At 33.9% G+C, this 24,039-nt stretch overlaps 1 long non-coding RNA gene across 5 annotated transcripts in view; it reads right to left on the minus strand.

Annotated features, from left to right (window-relative positions):
- Positions 1–577: 577 nt before the first annotated feature.
- Positions 578–24,039, minus strand: part of LOC141449745 (uncharacterized) — a 50,198-nt gene continuing 26,736 nt past the window's right edge. Inside the window, exon 7 of one of the 5 annotated variants that reach the window (XR_012455667.1) lies at positions 578–846. This is a non-coding gene — a long non-coding RNA (uncharacterized lncRNA). Of the gene's footprint in view, positions 847–13,613; positions 14,426–21,359; positions 22,895–24,039 lie in introns of those variants that run through there. The other 4 variants (XR_012455669.1, XR_012455666.1, XR_012455668.1 and 1 more) reach the window with 4 other exon arrangements.

Below are 24,039 nucleotides of genomic sequence, written 5' to 3' on the forward strand. Positions count from 1 at the left end.
ATCTGAATGAATAATTGTAATGCAATGCGACCTTCGATTGCACTGTTACACCATCCGGGAATAAAATGCCAAATTTCATTTAAGATTATTCTATAATAAAAAACGTAAATAACAATGGTTTTCATGTAACTGATCATCAATTCGTAAGAATCTTTTTTTTAAAAATAATCTAAACATGCAGAGAAAATATGAATTTTGAATTTAGCAGCGTTTTCAAATTGACAGTTCTATAATAAAAACTTAGTTTTTTCTTTCTTTACTGCCTGTTGTTACAAAGTTACGCCTAACTAATACTTGGTGCACTTTGGGACTTTATCGCTTGTAGTAACATGTAATGTTACTGATGCATATTTGAAATAATGCATTTGTTGAAAATGCTTAGTCAGTATACCAAAATTATGAATTGCATATTATATTTAGGGCGCATTTTTAAGCAATTCCAAAGACAAAGGACTTTAGCAAAATGCTTTTTATCAACAGAGAACTCATCTTTAAAAAAGGAAGACGAATAGATTTCCACTTAAAGGTTGCATTGAAAAGGTTTGATTGAAAGTTAAAGACTCACCTTAATAATTGTGCATAATTCCTGAAACATTACTGAACGCAGTTTCCTCTTTTAGGAGGGAAGTAAATCACCAAAAATGAATTATTACTTTTTTTTATTTATAATAAGTGAGCCTAGTTATATATCAATTCTGCCACTTTTGTGTTTAAACTTCAATGCAGAAAACTATGTTTCACAGCACAGAAGACGAGCTGTTCTCCAATAAAGGCAGGCAGAAACATCACAATTATGTCCCAGAAAGAAAGCCATAGGACAAAAAGTCACAATTGAATTATTATAACCTGTAAAAAATTCACATCATTTTATTATAATTACATTATATACAATAATAACAATAATTATTATCAGTAAGTATAAGATGGTATCATTACGGTGATCTGAATAAATGAAATAAATCGAAATCCTATTAAATTGGGCTATACAAAAATTGTTACTCTAAGAAATGATGATAGCATTTTTCATGTGACTTTTCCAGGATTCGAAGATGATTTTTGTTCCTATCGACAAAAGCTTGGAAAAAAATAATAGAGATTGAAGCGATTATTTTGAAGCAATAATTTTTTTTTTTTCAATGATTTAAGGTGCGTCAACATCTAAGGTTATTGGCGCTCGGAGCCTTTTTCAGTATACTGCCAGCCTTCGGACAGGGTTCTCTCGTTACAGACAACACTCTCCATCACTAGACAGCGAGCTGTAAGAAGCTCCTAGGAAGAGAAAAACTAAGGGTCAGCAGCTGGATTCGAACCCGGGAAATCCGAGTGGGAATCCAATACACTAACCGCATAGATAATCCATTCCCTTTGAAGCAATAATTTCTTTCTTTTTCAGATGCCTCATTCGTCAAAATAAGATTAATTTAATTCCACAATAACAATGACAACAAAAATATTCTCTTTTTCATATTATTTTTCGAGTTACCTTGTAAAATCAATGTTAAACCAAGCATTAGTTTTGTTCAAGCAGGAATTAACAGATCATTGGATTGCAGTTTACATTCATTTTTGTTTTAAAAATAATACCTAAAAATAATTCGCTTACGACAGTGGTTTATATCTTCTACATTTATAGATCTGTGCACAAAATAACTATAGTTTATAATTGAGAAAAACAAACTGTACAAGAGAACAAAAGTTCATACGAATACGTGGTTCACAGTGGTAGATATAGAACGGCCATAATTTTACAGAATTTCATGACCCAAAATATTTTCAACCCTTTATATCTTCTACATTTATAGATCTGTGCACAAAATAACTATAGTTTATAATTGAGAAAAACAAACTGTACAAGAGAACAAAAGTTCATACGAATACGTGGTTCACAGTGGGAGATATAGAACGGCCATAATTTTACAGAATTTCATGACCCAAAATATTTTCAACCCTTTATATCTTCTACATTTATAGATCTGTGCACAAAATAACTATAGTTTATAATTGAGAAAAACAAACTGTACAAGAGAACAAAAGTTCATACGAATACGTGGTTCACAGTGGGAGATATAGAACGGCCATAATTTTACAGAATTTCATGACCCAAAAAATTTTCAACCATTTATATCAGTGGTTCTTAACCTTTTCATAGACGCGGAACACAATTATATGTATATATTTTTCTCTTGGAACACTAACATTAAATAATTTGAAATTCGGTATTTAGCAAGAACTTAAAATTAAAAAAAAGGAACAATTTTTTGTTTTCGTATCTTTCCAAAGTTTCTAAAATTCAATACATTTAAAATTGAAATTTCGCGGAACACTTGGACCATATTCGCGGAACACCGGTTAAGAACCACTGGCTTACGACATAATTCGTTGATGAAACCAAAAATATGTTGACAATAAAAGAAATAAATAATAAATGAATAAATTCCAACAATATCATCAAATATTTAATTAAAGTGATTAGAAATATTATTTATTCCTACAGCTGTAACTGGTATACAGGTAACAATAATATCGATCTGCTACTATATCATCATTCTACATTATTCATAAGTGTAAATGACATGAGCAAACTTGTCCATTAACGACGTCCGCAGTTTGTTGTATGGTTTCGTGCGTTTGTTACATACCTACATAATGTATACGTACATGTATAGAGCGCGCCACAACATGTGAACGTGCAGAAAGGTACATGTTCAAACGGCGTAAGCGATCCACGCGCATTTTGCCTAGGGATTATAACTGTTCGCAAGCTGCATGTTCGTGTGGCAAGCCGCAATTGTTGAGACACCCTTGCCTATACTACCACCATTACTAAAATAATCCTACAGAGTATAAATCCTTAACATTCCTTCTCATATTCTCACCGGAAGGTAGTATGAATAATGTAACGCAGGTAGTCTGGTAATTAGTGTGATTAACCTGGATTTGTTTTAGCAAGTAGCAACGTGTCACATGGTAATTACTAACTTACACTACTTATCCGGTTTATAAAGTTTTCTTTACGACGGTTATGACGTTTTTTAAGACTGTGGTATAGAAAAATTGTGTAAATAAAATAACTAAATTTAAAAAACGTAAAATCAAATAATATATCAAAGAAACTAGTAGGGTTGAGTGTATATTATTAATTTTTTTTTTTTAATTCAAAAATGCACTCATTCCTCAAAATTCCTCACTCGTAACCACCGACCCGGTTGTTACTAGAAGAGCCTTCCAAATTAATGTAGCTAATCTTGAAGTATAATTTTATAAATGAAATATTAATTTAAATGAAACCAAAAGTAATTTTATCTTCTTTGTTTTACGCAGAGATGTAGTAGCTCCCTTCTACTTCAACCCAATTTCCCAATACGGAAAGATTAAGGTTCTTGGGATTATACATAGACCGTCGATAAAGACAATACAAGGCATTACATGGTACTACAAACAAGTACCGCATTGCTTATTAGGATAATGCTCCAAACAACAATCTCCACCAAACAAAACGCTGATATACTTAACAATTATTGTACCAACTATCTAACCTTACGAAGCCTAACTAAGGAACGTTGAAAAGTACGGACAATATTTCTACAATATGTTGAAAGCACATTGTATAAAATTTATTGTTATGGAAAAAAGAAAATAAAATTATATAACTTAGAAAACAATAATCATGGAGATGACCTTTTCACAAGCGTAGGGAAAGCGCTTTTCATTTCATGTGGTTGTTTTGTAGTTAACAGTGCGTTATTAAAGGAACATAGGATTATTTAAATGTTGTTCAAACAAAAGACAGAAAGGGCAAAGAGGAGCAAGAGGAACTGGAAAACAGCCCTAACAAGGTTGACCCAATTGTATATACGAAAAGAGTACCTACGGGGATACACAGGTGGTTCACAAACCTTTTTAACTGTCTAGTTCACATGTACATAATGTAAATACTGCAAGACACAGAGAAATAAGGGACACTTTTATTCGTTGGACAATTTTAAAACGTGTTCGGCATTCTACCACATACCTACAAAGGAGAGAGAAAAAAACTCTATGTTTGTCAAGTTCGCCCACCTTTGAGGCTAAAACAGATCAAAGTAATAATTAAAATGTTAATTATTGAATAGAAATAAACCATTAACTTTCTCCAAATTATATTATTTTACAAAACTACTCGTATTTACATTTTTATAGAAAATTAACAACATTATATTATTTCAAAGGAAGTTCGCCAACTGAAGTATGCATTAATATTAAATATGATTTCCCGGATATAGTTACTAAACATTCCCGCTTTTTGTATTTTTAAATCATAAGTGGCTTACTTGAATTTCCCGAATTCCTGTTGTACTGTGTCATTTCCTACTTATTACTTTCATAATCCCTCATTACTTTCTACACTTCTGTAACAGGAAATATTAACTTTGCTTTCAACGGAAATATGAGATGTCAAGCAGGAAAAATGTGCTTAAAGAATAAATATGTTTCTGTGGGATAGAAAACAAATCAATATAAACAGAAACACCAAACGAAATTAAGTCTAGAACAAAAGTAAGAACCGTACTTTGTGTTGGAAACTTCTTGCAGAACATGATCTTTCGAACACTCCGTTGACACTACAAAGAACAATTTTTTTTTCTCTCAGCCAATTCCCACTCATCCAAAATAACCTTCTTAAATTAATTTTTACAAAAAAAAATATTTTAGATAAAAGTTACAGAACTATGGGTAACTGATATACGAGTTGTGGCTATTAAATAACGAGACTATTGCTATAAAACATTTCATTTTAAATTTATACATATTTAGTTATTATCACCTTCAATATACACCCCTCCACTATCCCTACAACGCTCCATGCGAATTTACCATCGTTCGAAACAGTGCTGGAAGTCTTTTTTCTGTGAGCTCTTGCATGACGCGTGCCGCTTTTTCTTTCACAGCTTCAACGGACTGCAAATCGTGTTCCTTTTAATGCAGATTTGACTTTGGGGAACAGTTAAAAGTCACATGGGGCCAGGTCAGGCGAATAAGGCGGATGACCTAAAACTGGGATGTTTTACTTGGCTAGAAACGTTTTGACAGTCAATGCAGTATTAGCCGGCGCGTTGTCTTGATGAAGAAGCCATGACTTGTTCTTCTACAAATCGGGTCGTTTTTTCCTTACTCTTTCACGGAGTTGAGCAAGCACCTCACGGTAGTAATGTTGATTGATTATAATCGATATTTTCATCCGTTTTGGACGTAAAAGGGCGACCCGAGCGGTCATCATCATCGACGTCTTCTCAGCTATCTTGGAAACGCTTGAACCACTCAAAAACTCGCGCACGTGATTAATATTCATCGCCATAAACTTCTTTTAATTAAGTTTCATGTGAAATTTCACGACAATTCGTTGCTCTACTACATGTGTAGTATCATGTCTTCGGCAAAACGAAACTGAAACACCTCTTACACAAACGACGGTTCCGGTCAGGCAGATTTCTCTACAAACACGTGAGGCGCTGCAATCGAAAGAGAGGCCTTAAGCTGCACAGCCGTCAGTCGTTGGGATTTGGCGCATGCATAGTTCTTCTGTAGCAGCATCAGTCTCGTTATTCAATAGCCACACCTCGTATATTCTCTAAGTGAAGATAAAATCTGTTATTGACCATTAAAAAAAAAAAAAATCCTTATGTACAAAAGGAAAAATGTTTCAAATAAAAGTTTTAGATCTTCACATGGGGGGACCAAACCAAAGGAGTCGTTTATTTGACTGAGACCTTGATTCCGATCTTGATACTTTCTAACTTCTTTACTCCTCTTTTAATCTGGGTCCTCTCTTTGTTTCAAAACGACTTGGAAAAACATCAATCAGGTAGCCGAGCAGTTACAGGAGAGGCCATCAAAGCTAATATAGACTGTGATACTGGCTTCGATTCCCGGTCTAGCTGTTGGATTTGGATCAATGATTTACACGAGAACTTTGTAGAGTAAAGAATATTTGCTAATCGCCTCCGTCCACGTCACCTAATTTGGTTGTTGGAAGTTAAGCACGCATGAAAAAGCATGAAAGAAAAGCATTACTTTACTTTTTACTTTGTGTAAGCGTAAGCTCAGCCAGTTTTGCTCATTATTTTCAATGTCGAAATTCGACCTTAATCTGAGATTATCAACTCTGCCTCTCTTAATTTTATCTTCTACTATTTTTAAGTACCGTACTTTGGATGCTTGGATCTTAGAAATATGTTTGCTAATCATAGTCCACTATTCATTGGTTAGGATTGGAAGGTACGTGTATATATTTACAAACCATTTTCTTATCTCTCATCAATTGAAGAAACCACTTCAGACACCTTTGAACATCCTGCTTCCTAATCACTCGATGAGATCTCAAACAAAGAATTCGTTCTCTTAAGATTCTTAAAGATTTCACCTTGTATTACTTCCCTCTTCAAACTTATGACTTTAATTGTATTGACATTCTTCATTGCCTTCTTCATCATTCTTGTTTTAAACAGGCTTGCACTCACGTTTATTACCTTCACTTTTCCTTGTAATAACTTTAATTTTTCTGTAGGTTATTCTGCTTGCCAATCAAATTTATGAGAATTCAAGAATTTTCAGGATAACTTTGGTCCACACCTTTAATGTAGGTCCTATTCTATTTAAATCCTATTTAAATTTAAAAAGCTCAAAACTAGACTCTACAGTCTACACAAAATATTCGATAAAAGCAGTCTTTTCTTTAGAAATAAAATAATTAATTAAGTGAACACAATGTCTGAACACAATTTCATTCTTCAATTAATTTTCCCCTTATTTTCTACAACCAACTAACAGTAGATAGACCAATTTCTTGCGCAATATCAATTATTACACTTATCAGTCGAAGGGCAGATGCTACACCGACTGTTACAAGTGCATCATTGTCAATATCTCGCTGGCTGCATCTGACATTTTTCCACTTGGTTTGTTAGTTACCCGTATCTGTTATACTCCCTTTCTTGAATTTTAAAGGATATCACCAGATGACACCCTTATCTCATACTATTGTTAAGTACTGCCCTCATTTTTTAAACGCTTCACTTAGTTTGGATTTGTAAATTGAATCAGGAAAGATCCTACCTATCTTTCAATTAATTTAGGGTTTTTTGTTTTGTTATGTTTTTTTTAATTCAAAACATTAAAATTCATAACGTACAAACCAAACTAATTGAACAAAACATTGCTGAACCCTGAATCCATAATTTCGACCAATAGGTCTTCTCGAAACCCTTCGATATCTTCAAGTCCTTTCAATCACAAGTCCTTCTCCTTATTGCTAACGCTCTTTAATATGACTCCATTTAAATGACCACAGAAATCTCAATATCCTCTTCATTACCGAGAAAATCCACTCTTGGTTCCTTAACTTCCGCAAGAACTTAGCTACCCATCACGCCCTGTCCACATCCACCAATCCCGAAATCACTCTAAGTTCTTGATACAACGTCCACGGAAACTTCTTAACACCTTCCTTCGTATTCTATAAGAGAGTTCTATCGAAGAGTACCAGCACCAGCAGTGACGGGCTTTTGCTGTGTTCTAGAATTAACTGTACAATCTGTCTGTGTATTCAGATTTTCATTTGTAAAGTTTTCTTGAGGAACTACGAAGGCACCGGAAGGACGAATGTTGGGTTGTGCAAACGAAACGACTAACGTAGGACCTGTCAAGAGTCGTAGCAGTAGCAAGCTTTCAGCTCATCACTGGTCACCACTCAATCCCTTAGACGATTTCCCCAAATACCTGTTGTGTGCAATATGTAGGTTATGCAGTGGAACATCTTTAAGTATTCTCATTTCTTTGGGCTCAAGAGATTATAATTGGTGAACTACTGTAAAGCCCATAAATTATTTAGACTACTTAGCTTAGTGTTCTCTCGTTTCTGCATTGTTTCTCTTTGTTAGCTCGCTTCTCCAACGACCTAAAATGATATGATGGTGCTTTAATTCATAGCTTTTCCATTTTGAATATAAAGTTCCACACTCTCGCATTATTCGAAATATTAACAGCTGGAAACTTTAATAATTTTAAAAACCTATTATTGAAACCCAAATATATTAATCACTGGGTTGATATTGGTGCTAGACTGGACCCTCAGTCGGTAAACTTTATATTTTCCACAACTCTCCATATAAAGTGATTAATGATTTAGCCAGTTGCAATTAGTAATGAAAGTATGTGGTGGAATGCAATGTTCGGATTCATTGGAGCGTATTATTAAGCAGGCGGTGAGATCGCACATTGTGGTCGTACATGCGCGTGAATCACCGCTCCAGAGATCTGCAGAAGTAGTAAGTAACAGCACTCCGATGGGGATATGGTGAATGGAGGTTAAGTCCGGACCCTCTTCCATTATTTCGTATATCGTCATACAGCTGTTGTCCCGGGAGGCTGTTAGGCAAGGGTAAGTAAGCAAGCTAGATAGAACTAGTAGGGTCCGGAAGGTTTCTGAGCGATGACCTTTCAACAGGAGGCCCTTCCTGACCTAAATATCAATATTTGTGTACAAAAAATTACCTCCTAAGGGATTCTCCCTAGCAAAGATAAGGTTCGTGTTATGTAAATACAATCGATGATTGATTAACTTTCAAAATATCTTGATGGTTATTGTTACCTAGTCCATGAACGCTATCTTTTATCTCCATTGAGAAACCGGATTATAATTAAAATTATAAAAATGATTTTTAAACGAAAAATTTTTGAAACTCGATGTGTATCTGAACTGAAGTTTTAACAAGTCAAACCTGGAGAAAACATTTAAATTGTCGTATTCATTTCAAAATATTTATTTGTGACACCACGGTCTTCTCATATTAAACGAGTGATTCAATTTAGATAAAAAAAAATGTAATTATTAGTGCCAGTGTCATCTATCAATATTTTTGTAGTAAATAATTATCAGTACCATACATGAATTACTTTTTTCTGTCAGGCTAGAGATTTCTTGTCATTTATGATGTTCACAGAAATTCTACAAGTTTTCATGATTACGATAAATCGTGAAAACGAAGATCGTAAAAAACATATAAATTTAATAATTGCAAAATATTAAACAATTTAGAAATTCAATAAAAATATATTTAAAAAAGAGATGATGACCATTCCTACTCAGGACAATTTCGTGACGAGAAAACGTGTCCTAATAAAACAATTAAAAGATTGGAATTTTTGTTATCTCATTATTGATGTCACTACATAAAACAGTTTGGTCAGCATTGTGAAATTTATAACTTATTAAACATTTATTTTCGTGAAAACATGTTTCACAAGTAGGTCAACTAACTAATTCATGTTTTATCTAATACATACAGTGACTCCCATTAATATTGGGACACCTATTACAAAATGATTTAAAAAGAAAATGAAAACAACATACAAAAGTTTAGAATTTTTTTTTTTTTTAAATTACATTAGCAACATCTGTACAAATTATATATAAGTATAAATCGATGAAATTCCAAACTGTTAGGTAGCACTTTTTGAAAAAGTGTAAAATAAGGCTCTCAAAAATATTGGGACACCAGAAGTGCTAGAGTTTAAATGTTCAATATTTAAAATCTCCTACTATTTAATATTTGGTTGGTAATAATTTAATAATTGCTTTTTGACTTACAATAGCCCTCAAACGATCAGGCATAGGTGAAACAAGTTTTTGGTTAATTCAGGTGGTGTTTTTTTCCTATTCTTCCAGGAAACATAGTTTTAATTCATTTTTGTTAGATATTATTCGTTTTTCTTAAAGCACTGGCTAAATATTGCCATAAATGTTCAATGGGATTAAGATCTGGTGACTGCGGAGAGGTTTGGAATACTTTTGGGCAATTGTATAACAGTCACTGACGTATCACCCAAGCCGTAGGTTTGGGGTCGTTATCTTGGTAGAATTTAGAAGACCCTAAAACACCAAATGTTTGGGCACTTTTTTCAAATTATATTTTAATATATTACTATAAACCATTTTGTGCATCATTCCATCAATAAACACTAATTCTCCAAATCCTGATGCGGACATCCAGCCCCAAACCAGAACTGACCCACCACCACCCGGAGGTGCAGCTTTAAAACCCTTTAAAGTTGGCTGTAAATTCTTCTTTTCGAGTTCAGCATTCGCTTTCCTCCAGACCATATCCCTTCCATCTGGCTAAAAAATATTAAATTTTGATTCATCGCTAGAGTATATCATTCCAAAATTCACTATTTTCATTAAAATATTTTTCGGCAAATTTCACTCTCTTATCTTTATTTATCTTACTGACAAAAGGATTCTTCCAGGCTACTCTACCATGATAGTCGAGTTTTCTTAGCACTCTCCGAACTGTTTCTGCTCCTTTTTTGCTCTCTGAACATGTCAAAAATTTCACATTGAAGTTTTGGAGCACTAAGTCGGTGATCTTTTTTAATTCTTTTAATATATAACGCTGCTCTCTCTCAGAGAGCAGTTGAGGACGGCCTTTTTGTGGGGTTGAAACAATTCTTTTTTCTTTTTGGTAACGCTGAATGATGTTCCACGCAGTAGATGTTTGAATTTGCGGGTAAAAAAAAGTTTAGACTAATATCAAACAGGTAGAAGTGAGGCCTGATATTCACAAATGAGAATTGACTTTTTGTCCACTCTTTTAGTAACAAACCTTTGTATTTTTACTAGTCGACCTTTGATAAGTTTTAGTCACGTGAACCTCCGTTATAGTAGTTATAATATGTACAATATTGGTAGTTATGTGTACAATATAAATGTAAATATGAAGTGAAACACACAATGAGTTTCTAAAACTATTTCTTTGCAATTTAGAAACTGAGCATAACATTACATTTTAGTGGCAAAGAGAAGAAAACGCTTCATCTTTTTACCAAATTTTGGTATGAATAAAATTTACTGCAGTTATTAGTTCCATTTAAATGGTGGAAGGTAAAGTTGTGATGCGTTAAAACTTTTATAATGCGCTCTTTCTTCCATAACTAATTTCACCTGGATGCACTTTTTCCTTTTTACCAATTACCAATTTACCGTATCGTTGGAGTTACCAGTATTTTGACATAAGGTTGAAATAGGTGTATACCTAGAATGAAAAAGAGGTACCTTCAACAAGGAAAAAAAGCGTAAGGTAAAGTAGGACTCACAGAAAGCAAATTTAGGCAATGATAGTGAAGGTAATTTTCCACTCTGCCTCCATCATAGAGCAGGTAAGTTGCATTATGAGTTTTAAAGAGTGAGTCTTGGTGAATGTACACTGTTATTGAAAGAAATTCTGCAGGTAATACTGGTTGGCTCTTCAGCGCTGTTCGTACAAATACACCATCTCACAATACCTTTATCAGCAGCATTGAAAGTCCCCCTGCGCACCCCTCCACTCAGTAGACATCCTTTGAAATGTCTACAGTAATCGGCTTGTCTCCTTTACTTCTATCGTTCGTGCATTATGATTGATCGCTACCTTACCCAGGACACCCTCTACATAGATTCTCTTGTACAACAAGAATACAATATAATACCTTACCACGTCTTCTATATACACTTCCTTTGATATAAAGTTATTGTGCTACTTCTTAGCGCTGTTAAAACAACTGCCAACTTAACAAAACACTCTCAGTTGAAGTCATATAGAGTAAAGCTTTTTTGTTAATAATATTTACTTTTAAGCCGGAAAATTAATACTAATAGTAACGTTAAATTAGAAATTACGATTTTCTTTGAAGGGCTGTAATTAGTACGGTAATGTGACTTAGTGAAAAGTTTTCTTATTAATTGATTAAAGGAGATTAAACGCGTAAATTCCCTATGTGTTTTCTTTGCTCCAAGTGGCAGTTTACCTCTCTATTCTTCCTTACAGCAGGGTGCATACTTACAAAGATTAAAATTTAAGAAGAAACGTTTTCAGCATAAAGAGAATGCTCTATAAGAGGTATGTGCAACACACGGCCCTCGATGTGATTTAGGGCCCTTAAAAAAATGTTCAAATGTTACTAAACAGGGGTTTCAGAAACAAAGATATTTTAACTTATATTCAATATAAATTTTATATGTATATATATTTTTTGCTAATTATTATAAAATATATATACAATAGAAATAGATGAAAAATATTTGTATATAATTTTTGTAAGTGAGGTCAACCTCTGCAGACGGACATAATGTCCATGCATTGTGTGGTTTTTCTTAGTTTTCTGTTCTTTATTCTTTAATATTATTTTGTATCGTTATTGAATATAATTAACACACATTATTATTATTATTATACAATAGAAATAATTATAAGAACCTTAAAAATGATGGATATCAGTTCACATTCAATTTTATTATTATAAATATATATACCAAATCCGGCCCGCGATTTGATGTGATATTCGTTTCCTGGCCTTAGGTCTCCTCGTACACATACGTTGCACATGCCTGCTCTATAATTCAAGATGAATCCCCTCATGTCCACAGGTTCGGCTTAGTTAGCTCAGAAATCCTGTTCAGATTGTACAACGGCCTGTTTTTCTTCTCCTTCAATTTTTTTTAAAGGCGCGTCAACATCTGAAGTCATTGGCACCCGGAGGTTTTCCGCCAAAGGAAAGGGATTAGCGGAGTGGTTAGCATATTAGATTCCCACGCCTTGATCCTGGGTATGAATCCAGATGCTGGAACTTAAACTTTCTTATATTTAAAGCAGTTTTATTTTTTAGTTTTTTGATCGCTTGTCGAAAAGGCAACTATCAAGATTGCCTGTTGGTTCCAACCCTTGTAGAAAGCTGTGAGAATTCCAAGTTAATCATTAGCCCAAATGTAACTCAAGGTAGGGTACTATGTAAGAAGTGGAAAGCAATGATTTTATTTTATTTGACAACAGAAGGAATCTCTAAGAGTAAAAGTGGTGTGAATTCATTTTATATTGAGGGTAGAGTTCTTGACGGTATCTAGAGGCTAAGATAGGTTCAGCAATGATAGGGAAAAGAAAACAACAGTATCATTAACGAAGGATGAAGGTCTGTCTGTTACTGGGATGCATAAGAAGAAAATAATTCAAAATAAACTAACAATATACTATTATTATTTATGCATCCATGTTCGAAATCTCTCTGTAATTTGACTAGCCCGAGGTGACAATTTGGTTCAAGAATCACTGTTAACAGGTAACCTCTTCTTCAGAACATCTTTAGAGCAATAATTCGAAATTAATTTTTAAAAATAAAATTTTTGGAATCAGACGAAATAATGTCTAAAGAGATTTAAATTAGAATCATTGGTTCAAATACTTAAACTAACATAACCAATAACTTTACCTGATCGAAAAATTTGGATGATAATAGCCTGTACAAGTATTGATAAATACAGTCTGAGCTAATATTCAAAACATATTAACACTCACAGTGACACACAATCCTAAATTCAACAAACTGCAATTTCGATCTTAATTAAATTCTCTTTGCACAGCGTAAACCCATTTTTGAATTTTGGTTACCTGCATTCTCTCTCTGATATTAATTAGAGAATGTAAAAGTAGCTGTAAAAGTAGAATAACTAAACATCAATTGAGAATACAAACAATTATAATTGCAGTTGTATTATTAATACAAAATTGACTTTTACTTTCAAGATGATGGATGTTGTTAAGAAAAAAAAGAAGTCTAAATGAAATCAATTTGTCTATAACTTAAAAAAAATATTGGAGTGTTTATACCATATCAGTTAGACTATCGATTTTACTCTGTATTATTTAAATCATGAAACTGTTTCTGGAATACGCCTTCTTTTTCTATTTTACCTGATGAAACATCCTTTATTCTATAATCAATAGAACCCTAATAAATATTTGACTACAAAGTTATCTTAGTTTCCACTGTCACGAATTCTGTCCACATATTCACATCTACATTCACCTGCATTACAGCTGGAACTCCCAAACGCACTGTTGCATTCTTTTTTTTTTTTCAGAAGTTCGATTAAAGTTCTTATTTTGATTTCCATCATTACCTTCGTCATACTGTTACGTTTTTCAGTTATTTATTGTTTTATTTTAGTAACGTAGCAGAACCTCTTCCAAAATGTCTTCTTTCTCCCGCCTGGGTGAACCCCAATCCGCACCATGTATCTAAAACTGTTTGAAAAGTCCTTTGATACGCCTAGGTTCCTTGAAAATCGTCCGGCTATTCGTAGTTTTTCGTTCTGTTATAAGAGATTTTTGTTTACAAGCTTATGAGTTGTTAACCCTACACCCAACCACCAGGTCCTGGTCATTTGAATTCGGAGTTTCCGTCTCCTAGGCCAGTCAGTTTCACAGAGCCTGGCCAGCTCCTTGGTTTTATTTCAGAGTCGACTTCACCACGGGTTTGAGGCCCATCTCCTCAGGGTGCAGTTTAACGTCTTGCCCAGGACGCGTTCGGTAGTACAGGGAATTTATTCTGGTTCCATTCCAACCAATTATTTATTTACCTAAATATAAAACGCACAATTTGCAATATATTCTTATAATTTATATTATTTTTCAATGTTTTTTGTGGCTGATTCCTTAATCCCAAAGGAAGAAAGAATGTTGCCAATTTCAGTCATTACATTGATTATCCTGATATACTGATTATAATATCTCAAATTAGCAATATTCTTTCTCTCTTCGGGATAATTTATATTATTGTTCGTTTTTGGTAGCTGATTCCTTAATCCCAAAGGAAGAAAGAATGTTGCCAATTTCAGTCATTACATTGATTATCCTGATATCCTGATTCAAATGTCTGAAATTGGCAATATTCTTTCTCTCTTCGGGATAATTTATATTATTTTATATTTTAAATGAATTATTAACTCCAACGAGAGCACATATAACATTAGAACTGATTGTGCTACCATTGTATATAGTTTTACTGAAAATGAAGAAGCAAAGTTTATTTCTGCTTTGAAATGACAATTGAATAATCATCTTTACAAAATAAATTCTAAATGATTGTTGTACAGAAATCAGAACACCTCTGTAGTAATTAATACCACTTTGTGTTATGGAAAATGATACAGCTGGTTTCCATTTCTCGCATTAAGTTTGATATATTATTGTTAATAAGGTATTTAGTTTTCCAAATGTATTTCACTAAATACATGTGTACAATATGTAAGAGTAGAATATAAGCCTATTGTATATCAACAATGATTGTAATATGAGAATAGATGGAGAGCAATAAACACGTCCGACGCAAATCCTGTTTGCAGTTGAGGAGAGTAACCGCGACCAGGTGCTTACGTTCCCATTATTGGAAACCGTCATCCCCAAACCTCCTCTCTTAAACACTCCATATATGTACATAGAGTATATATATATATATATATATATTAAACTTTCAATGGACCATGGAGCTGGTTCATACTTCATACTGTTCGCCCGAAGGGCGTGTATCATTCATAATGTCTGGGATTGAGGTCTATGGCTAATAGATATGGTAATCAGTAAAAGAAAAAACCGCTAATAATGCCCTGGGAAATTAGAAAAAATGAGTTCAGACCATCTGTCTTCTAAAAACCATTTTGAATTCTTTGAAATTGGTTATCCACCAACATTAACATTCTTAACACGATTTTGACATAGAGTCCACACTTATTTTGGAGATTTCTCTAACCAAAGGGAAGATATTCTTTTTGGGTACTTATACAGTGCTTCCGTTACTCAGAAACGGCATTTCTCAGGAAAGAGAAATTATAGTGCTAATAATTAATTTTATTAGCAAGGGCTTGGAAATAGTTTTAACGCTGTTCTGTTGAACATTTTCGGTATTTATAATTTTTTCAAAACAATAAACCATTCATTTTGAGCAACCTAAGTTAATTTGAGTACTATTTTAAAGAAGAATGTGTAAAAGGAGCAAGGTGAGAGAAGTAAGTATAAGCACCTGCGGAATTTGAAGAAGTAGGTCTGGTCAAACTGGGTTAACGAGGACTCTTTTAAAAATACACTAATATAATAATAATAATAATAATAATAATAAAAACTGACAAATAATTGCTGGTTATAACAAAAAATATTAGGAGAGTTGAACTCGTTCGTTTTTCAATACATGTACTCGTACGTATTATACAATAAGGGCCAAAAAACATGTTTGGCTATTTCAGCATTGATCAATGGATGTGAGCTGTTTACAGGGATGGCTGATCGATAGAAATTTAGGGCTCAAGAAACCGTGATGTGCAATTTAGAAGACTAATTTTGTCGGAAGATATTGGTACTGTCGGTTCAGTCCGGGGCACTATAAAATTATCCGCCAAGAATCAGCCTAGAGAATACCAAATAAGAGAGAAAAGATCATGGTATTATAAAAGGTGATTCCAAGTTGTAGAAAACGCAAAAGTTGCTCATGAAGGACAAAAGTATCTCTGCAATAATTGTTACATTCCAACTCATCCTGTAATTTTGATACATTCTATTAGCTAAAAACTTCTCATTTTTATTTTTGTGAATTCATATTTTATTAATTTCAAATGAAAACGCACTGTTTGTAATATTAATTATTAATTAAAAACTTCATATTTAACTGCACCTATATTAAAGAATTTTTAGTGAAAGCTTATATCGTTGACGCTCAATGGGAACTGTACTTTGGAAAATTCCAAACAACTTATAATTCTGGGTACTAATGGGTTTTTAACCAGTATGAAATAAAAATGATGTACTTATATATTATGTATCATTCTGGCCCTTGCAGTTTGAAAGTTCCAAGAGACGCAGATGTAAATCTCCACGGGTACCCGCTGGATCTAGGCCAGTTGGTCAGTATCAGAGAGATCGCCAAGTGCTGGTTGCTCAACTACCGTCGTCTCTCAACAATGGACTAAGCTTAGTTAGCAGGCATCCCATTATAGAAACCTAAATGCTCTTTAAAAAAAAGTTATTTCTTGCTATCGAAAGAAAGAAGTAACTATTTCTGGCTTCGCTATTTCATTACTTCTCAATCAATCCCTAAATATTTTTTTAAAAAATAACCCTAGCTTGAAATGTGTTTACCACCGATATAAAACTTTGAAATTTTCAATTAATATTAAACAGTAAGTGCTGCTCTCTTCGACATTACAACACTTTGACTCATCACCCATTTTTTTTTTTTATTACCAAATGGACAGAGGGGTCACACATTATATTGAACTCTAGAAGAATTCCTCTTGGTGGCCTGGTCTACAGCCGCCCAACTATGCACGTTAATAATGTACATTGTCACCCTACACACATATATTTATTGCGGTTAATTAAAAATTTAGGCGCAGCACCAATAAATCAAGCAGATGTCCAGGACCTTTGTCGGCTCTATATACATATTATAAGACTACAAGAGGTTTTAGACCGCCGGGTTCTAGTCAAACCAATAGACTTACTGACGTATGAATAGAATTCAACTAATATGGATTATACAATTTCAACTCATTCCTATACAATTGTATATAAAACGATTTGTTGAAATATTGTCAATATTAAATTCAATGCAGGAGAGCCTTTATTAATTATATAGCTCCTAATAAATGTCAACACTATTGATTTCATGGAGTGATCGATTGTTCTTTATTAGTATATGAAATTCTCTCTATTACGATTCTTATAATAATGTAATATTGTGTAATTTTTGATTCCCAATATTTTTATTTAAATTGAACAAATGGCTTTTCAAAAATTGTTCAAGCTGAGTTACTTTTATAACAAAATTCATAGAAGAATTCAATACTCGATTATTCTTGCTTTTTAGAAGTCTGGGTTACCAATAATTAAAAATAGTAACTTTTTCTTATATCCATAATTAACAATCGCTTCTACAGAAAACTTTGGGAAGATCAGTAATCAAGATTTGCATTGACTATGATCTAACGCTAGATAATGAAGGACTACTAGCGATTTATCGCGGCTGATTCCTTACAATATTCAAATACAGTGGAACCTCGCATAACGAGTAATTCGCATAACGAGTAAAACAAATTGATTCTTATAGCGAGCGATGTTTCGCATAACGATAGTTTTCTACTGACATTTCGCTGACTGCGCAGTTTTCGCTGACTCATCGAAAATTGCGCATTCTTCGATTAGTCATTCCTGTTTACGCATATGCGTTTCATATTCTCCACGTATCTAATGCACTGATACAGTCGAAACCGAACTTCACCGAATGAGTGGTGTATAGGGAAAGTCCATATAGTGACATTTGTGTTTAAATATTGTAACGAAGTTGACCTGGGCAGAGAAGAAAGGCTTAGATTGTTCTAGGGGTCATAGATCGAACATAGTCAAGAGCTATCCACAGAGGAACTTGTTGAGTTGCAACACATTTCACAACAAGAATTGGTGGAAGAGAATTTATTAGACAAAGAGGAGAAAATATCAGAGGAACAACAATCTTCCAGCGCAATAAGAGAAATGTTGAAAGCATGGGAAACTGTTGCAACACACGTAGAAAACTATCACCCGAATAAGGCTGTGGCTATGCGATCTATAAATTTATTTAATGATAATGCTGTGTCACATTTTGAAGACATTTTGAAGCGACGGCAGAAACAAGGAACATTGGACAAATTTATAATTAAAAAGGATTAATTATGTATGAACATATTTATCTCAATTAATATATGTATGTAATTTATATTATATTACATCATATGTACATACGAGGGGGTACCCAAAAAAAAACCGGAATTATTTTTTAAAAGCTATTTATTTACAAATTTTTTACAGAACAACCTTATCCCCTTCAAAATACTCTCCATTACAACTAATACATTTGTCCCACCGGTGCTTCCACTGTTCGAAACATTTTTTGTAGTCATCTTTAGAAATGGCTGACAGCTCCTTCTTCGTTTTTTTCTTGACCTCTTCAATGTTGTCAAATCGGTGACCTTTCATGCCCTTTTTCTTGCGTGGAAATAAGAAAAAGTCGCACGGAGCCAGGTAAGGCGAGTAAGGTGCGTGGGGCAGCGGAACCATGCCATTTTTAGCCAAAAACTGTGTAACAGAGATGGCTGTGTGTGCAGGTGCATTGTCGTGGTGGAAGAACCAGTCTCCTTGCCACAAATCGGGTCTTTTTTGGCGAACACTACTGCGCAATCTTTTCAAAACTTCCAAATACAAGGTTTGATTGACGGTCTGACCTGGGGGGACAAACTCTGAATGGACTACGCCTTTGGCATCAAAAAAGCAAATCAGCATTGTTTTGATGTTTGACTTGACGACATTTTTTTGGTCGGGGTGAAGATGACGTCTTCCATTGGCTCGACTGTTGCTTTGTTTCTGGGTCATAACCATAGCACCATGACTCATCACCAGTAATGACCTTTGACAGAAAGTCTGGATCAGTTTCAAGCTGATGTTTCAAAGCACGACATGTTTCAACTCGATGTTCTTTTTGATTATCAGTCAGAACTCGAGGAACAAACTTGGCAGCAACCCTTTTCATCCCCAAATCTTCCGTTAAAATTCGCTGAACCGAGCTCCAAGATAACCCACTACTCTCTGACAGTTGATCAATTGTCTGTCGACGGTCTGTGAACACCAGCTCTCGAATTTTTTCAACATTTTCGTCGATTCGGGCAGTTGATGGACGTCCAGAACGAGGTTTGTCATCAATCGACATGTCGCCATTTTTAAACCGAGTAAACCACTCGTATACTTGAGTTTTTCCCATAGCGTCATCTTTGTAAGCTGTTTTCAACATTAAAACACTTTCAGCAGCATTTTTGCCGAGTAGAAAACAAAATTTCAGAGCTGCACGTTGTTCACTTAAACTTGCCATCATAAAAAACGAAAAAAGAACAAAACAGCGCTGGTAAAAACAATCACTGCAGATGAACAGAACAAGCCAGGCAGACAACACAGGCAGGACTGAACTGGCAAGGAATTGCGCTATACACGTCTAGCGGCAGAAATGCGTACCACATAAGCTCCATGCGCGGCAACGCAATTCCGGTTATTTTTGGGTACCCCCTCGTATGTATATAATTTTTTCGAAATAAATGTTATAAAAAAAAATTTTATCAATATTTTTTTTGCATGGAACCAATTATCCCCTTTTATTTTAATTTAAATGAAAAAAATTGTTTCGCTTAACGAGTATTTCGCTTAACGAGTAAGGTTCTGGAACGAATTATGCTCGTTAAGCGAGGTTCGACTGTATCTTTTAACCTCTAAATCTCTGTCATGTTGGCAAGTATTAATACAAGACATTCGAGTAATTTGATAAAAACCAATAACCTGTGCCAATTTAAATGGAAGTGGCCTAGAGGCCTATTAGTGAGGATGCCTTCACGAAATAAAGAGAAAGAAAGGGATTCGCTAAGTGGGTAGTGGGCTGGATTCCCATGCTAAAGATGCCAAAGATCGAATCCTTAGATTTTCTCTTCCTAAGAGCCAAGAGGATTGGCAGAAGAGCATCGAGGAGGCCAAGGCTCATTAGTGGGATGTAGCACCAATAGAGATATATAAACAGCTTCTTCCAGCTCCCAGCCCGGTGATGGACAGTGTTGTCTGTAGCGAGTGGCTAGCAGGGCACTGGCAAAATATTTTGAGGCCTTAGAAGTTGACACGCCTTAAGTTAAAAGAAGAAAGAGATTGCCATTGGTTGATTATTCTTATACTAATCAAGTCAAGAACCACTTCATATCATATTTTCTTGTTCAGCTCTATTCTTGTAGTTTAAATATTACTAAAAAAAATTGCTTATTTATAAAATTTATATTTGAAATATTCGATTCAATGTTGGTTTTCAAAAGACAATTCAAAAGAATGAACTATACTTTTCCTTTCCCTCAAATGTTGAAAATATCTCAACTATTTTGACTGGAGTTCTCGAATAGAGTTTTGAACTTAAAGTAACCAATCAAAACATCCTGTCTATTCAGAGCATCTGCTTCATATCGTATTAATATGTAACTCTATATTAACTATATTATCAATAATGTTTTATTGAAATCAAAAAGGACTCATGAAAGTCAGCAGAAATAGTTGACATTTTGCCAACAATCATATTTAAGACAGCCAGATATATAGTGACGATCAAAGCGAGTGACGTCACCAAGATAAATGAGCTCTGCAAGAGCCGTCACACTTTTATGGATCCAAGTCGTGAATGAATTATGTTTGAAAAGTAGAACATTTAATGAAAATATTAACTGTCACACTGGGGATCTTCTTTGAATAGTATAGAATAATATTTTTTAGATTTATTACGGACATAAAATTTTTCTAAATGTGGGCACGAATGATAAAATATATGATATAAATCAAGGTGGCAAAATAAACAAACAGAAATCTTGGTAGGTGCGGCATAAATTTAGTTTAATGTAAAAGATTTTACTTAAAAATATATTGCCTAACAAATGGTGGGCAAATGAAATACATCTATTTCCTATGAATGAATATACTTTATTTTATAACTGAGATGCATAAAAGATAAACCAGATGCAATAAGAAAACTGGCTTGTTGCCGTTTAGTATTGCTGCAATACTAAATTTAATTAAGAAGACATTACTTAAAATATAAGAGTTAAAAGAAACTTCTACAGATCATAATTATAAATCAGACAAAACAATATACGTAAAATTTGATAAAAATTGAAAAACCAAAAAAATTCCTGTAATTTGCAGCTTTTTTAAAAAAATAAAACCTATCAAGCTCAAGTAATTACTTCCATTAAGATCACATACCATTTCTGTTTCTGATGAAATATCTTTACCAAAATAAAGTAAAAAAAAACTTAAAATCTCTAAAAATGGCGCACCCGCCAAGAAAATGGAAGACATTTTCTGTTTTCCCTGAATTACATAGTGAGCAAGAATTACATTTTATCTGAGGTGTGTAAGGTTTGTACTTCAGATCTAGCAGCCAGTCTCGTGTTTTAAATTTTTGACCCTATTTAATGACAGTCCAAATTACTACTCAAGTGATTGTTTTTTGATGAGAACAGACTGTACTTGTTGTGGTAAGGCACTGGTTTTATTCAAATATTTTTACTAATGCAGATCTTGTTTATGACAAGAGAAGGAAGCGTAATATTCCTCTGACTTTGGTGCACAGAGCCTTTAATCCAGTGCCAGCCTGTGGACAGTGTTCTCTCGTTGCGGCACAGTAAGCAATAAGAGGCACCTAGAAAGAGGCAATCTTAAGACCAGAATTATTAAAGTACTTCTTTAAGTTTTATTGACAAAAGAGGTTAACAATGAAATATTTAAACGACAGGTGTTTGTTCAGAACTTGTAGGCAGTTATTTATCCGAACTTCAACAAGCATTTATAATATTCACAAAATACTATATACAATACGTGTTTATCTAGAATGTTTAATAAAGTACTTTTTTAAGAATAGTAAAGTTAAATGTTTAACAATAATGGTTAACTAAAACCAATAAATATATCATAAAGTTACAGTAACAAAATTGTAGTAATATAAATATACAAATAAATTTATATAAAGAAAAGATTATTGGTTACATGTGCAGGTAATAAAGTTATTTGATCAGCTGTATGGGATGTAGATACAAACACGCCTATGTTTCCTATATGCTTTCTATTCAATAAGCTCTCATGATTTATATACCTGCTGCATGTTCCAGCCAGTCATGGGACAGCCGACTCTGCAGTCTTAATACTACTTACTTCGGCTTTATTGCCTCTCTTATTTATTTTCTCTTACTATGTAAGAGTAAATGTGGTCATCGAGTACAAATTTTGGAAATTAAGTTATTTGATCTTAATTTGGAATTAAGTTATTTTTACAGAAACGTTTTTTATTTATTTATTCGGCCCTACAAACTTTCACTGAGGTTGAATTGTTGACTGAACTTTTGCCAAAAACTGTGATTTTCATTTCTTCATTTTTGCGGAATATTTAAATTTAATAGAATTCTGACAAACTTCAAGTGTTGTGGAATAATAGACACAATTCTTCTTTTAATGACCTAGGAATAACCCAAAATAAGTAATCATTGAAACATTTAGAGAGATTTTTGTTTTTTTTTAATCAAAATGATACAACGTCTGCAATAAAATGCTAACTGAACTTATTAGATTGTTCTAAACCAGAGATGTTAAAATCATTTTAACACAGGCCAATTGGTGCTACAGGCAAGATTCACGCGGGCTACATTACATTTACAAATCTTGTTAAATTTATATTCTAAAGTGTGGATTTAAGAATATGGATAGAATAAATAAAATATTATATGATTGTATTTATAAAACGAAAATTATTCTTTTTTTACCCGAAACTTGCCAGCGATTTCCTCGTACAAGTTTTGCTATATCTGGATTCAAAGACTGAGAACCTAAAGATTTATTTTAGGAATTCCTACTTCTTTTTGTCTTTTAAAACCGAATCATTCTGGAATTCCGTTTATAGTGGTAGATATATCGCTTCCAAACGTCGCCGGAACTGAGTCAGCGTGTTTATACACGCCCGCAGGTCTTCAGGTAAGGGACTGAACCACATGTGTACTCGTCTTCAGTAGCTAGATGGTTAACAAGGGAATGAATTGTGTGTACGGTATTGCCTTGATGTCCCCTAAGCGATATTTTCTTCGTAACAATTTTTTCTGTTTTCATTTTATTTCAGAACAAAGTGGGCCACAAAAAATCACCTCGAGGGCCGCCAGTTTGACACTCCTGTTCTAAATAGTACAAGTACTTAGCTAGCAACATTAACTACCTTTCAGCGGCTAACAACACAGTTCGTAAAGTTACTTAGGATAAATTCTCAGTATTTATTATAATGTAATTGTTGATACGAATGTGAGCTATATGAATCAGTTTCGCCCTAATACTTCTAATTAGTTGGCATCACAAAAATAGTAATTGTAGTCAAACTTTAAAGTAACCCCTCCCAATACGTCTTGCTCGCCATCAAATCGTACTGCGACGAAGAGAATACTTTCATAAAAACGCAGAAAACAAATCGCTTACCGACATAAACCCATCTACTGAACCAAAAAAATGAGTATGTTCCTTTGCTCTACATAAACCCAAATTCAAACAAATCGAACACAAATATCGCCAAGAAATAACGAGCTAGAAAGCCAGACAGGTAGAGACGAAGAATCAGTCGTAG

This window comes from Rhodnius prolixus, unplaced genomic scaffold, assembly GCF_049639745.1.
Source record: "Rhodnius prolixus isolate KJV_2025 unplaced genomic scaffold, Rpr scaffold_2, whole genome shotgun sequence".
Taxonomy (NCBI): domain Eukaryota; kingdom Metazoa; phylum Arthropoda; class Insecta; order Hemiptera; family Reduviidae; genus Rhodnius; species Rhodnius prolixus.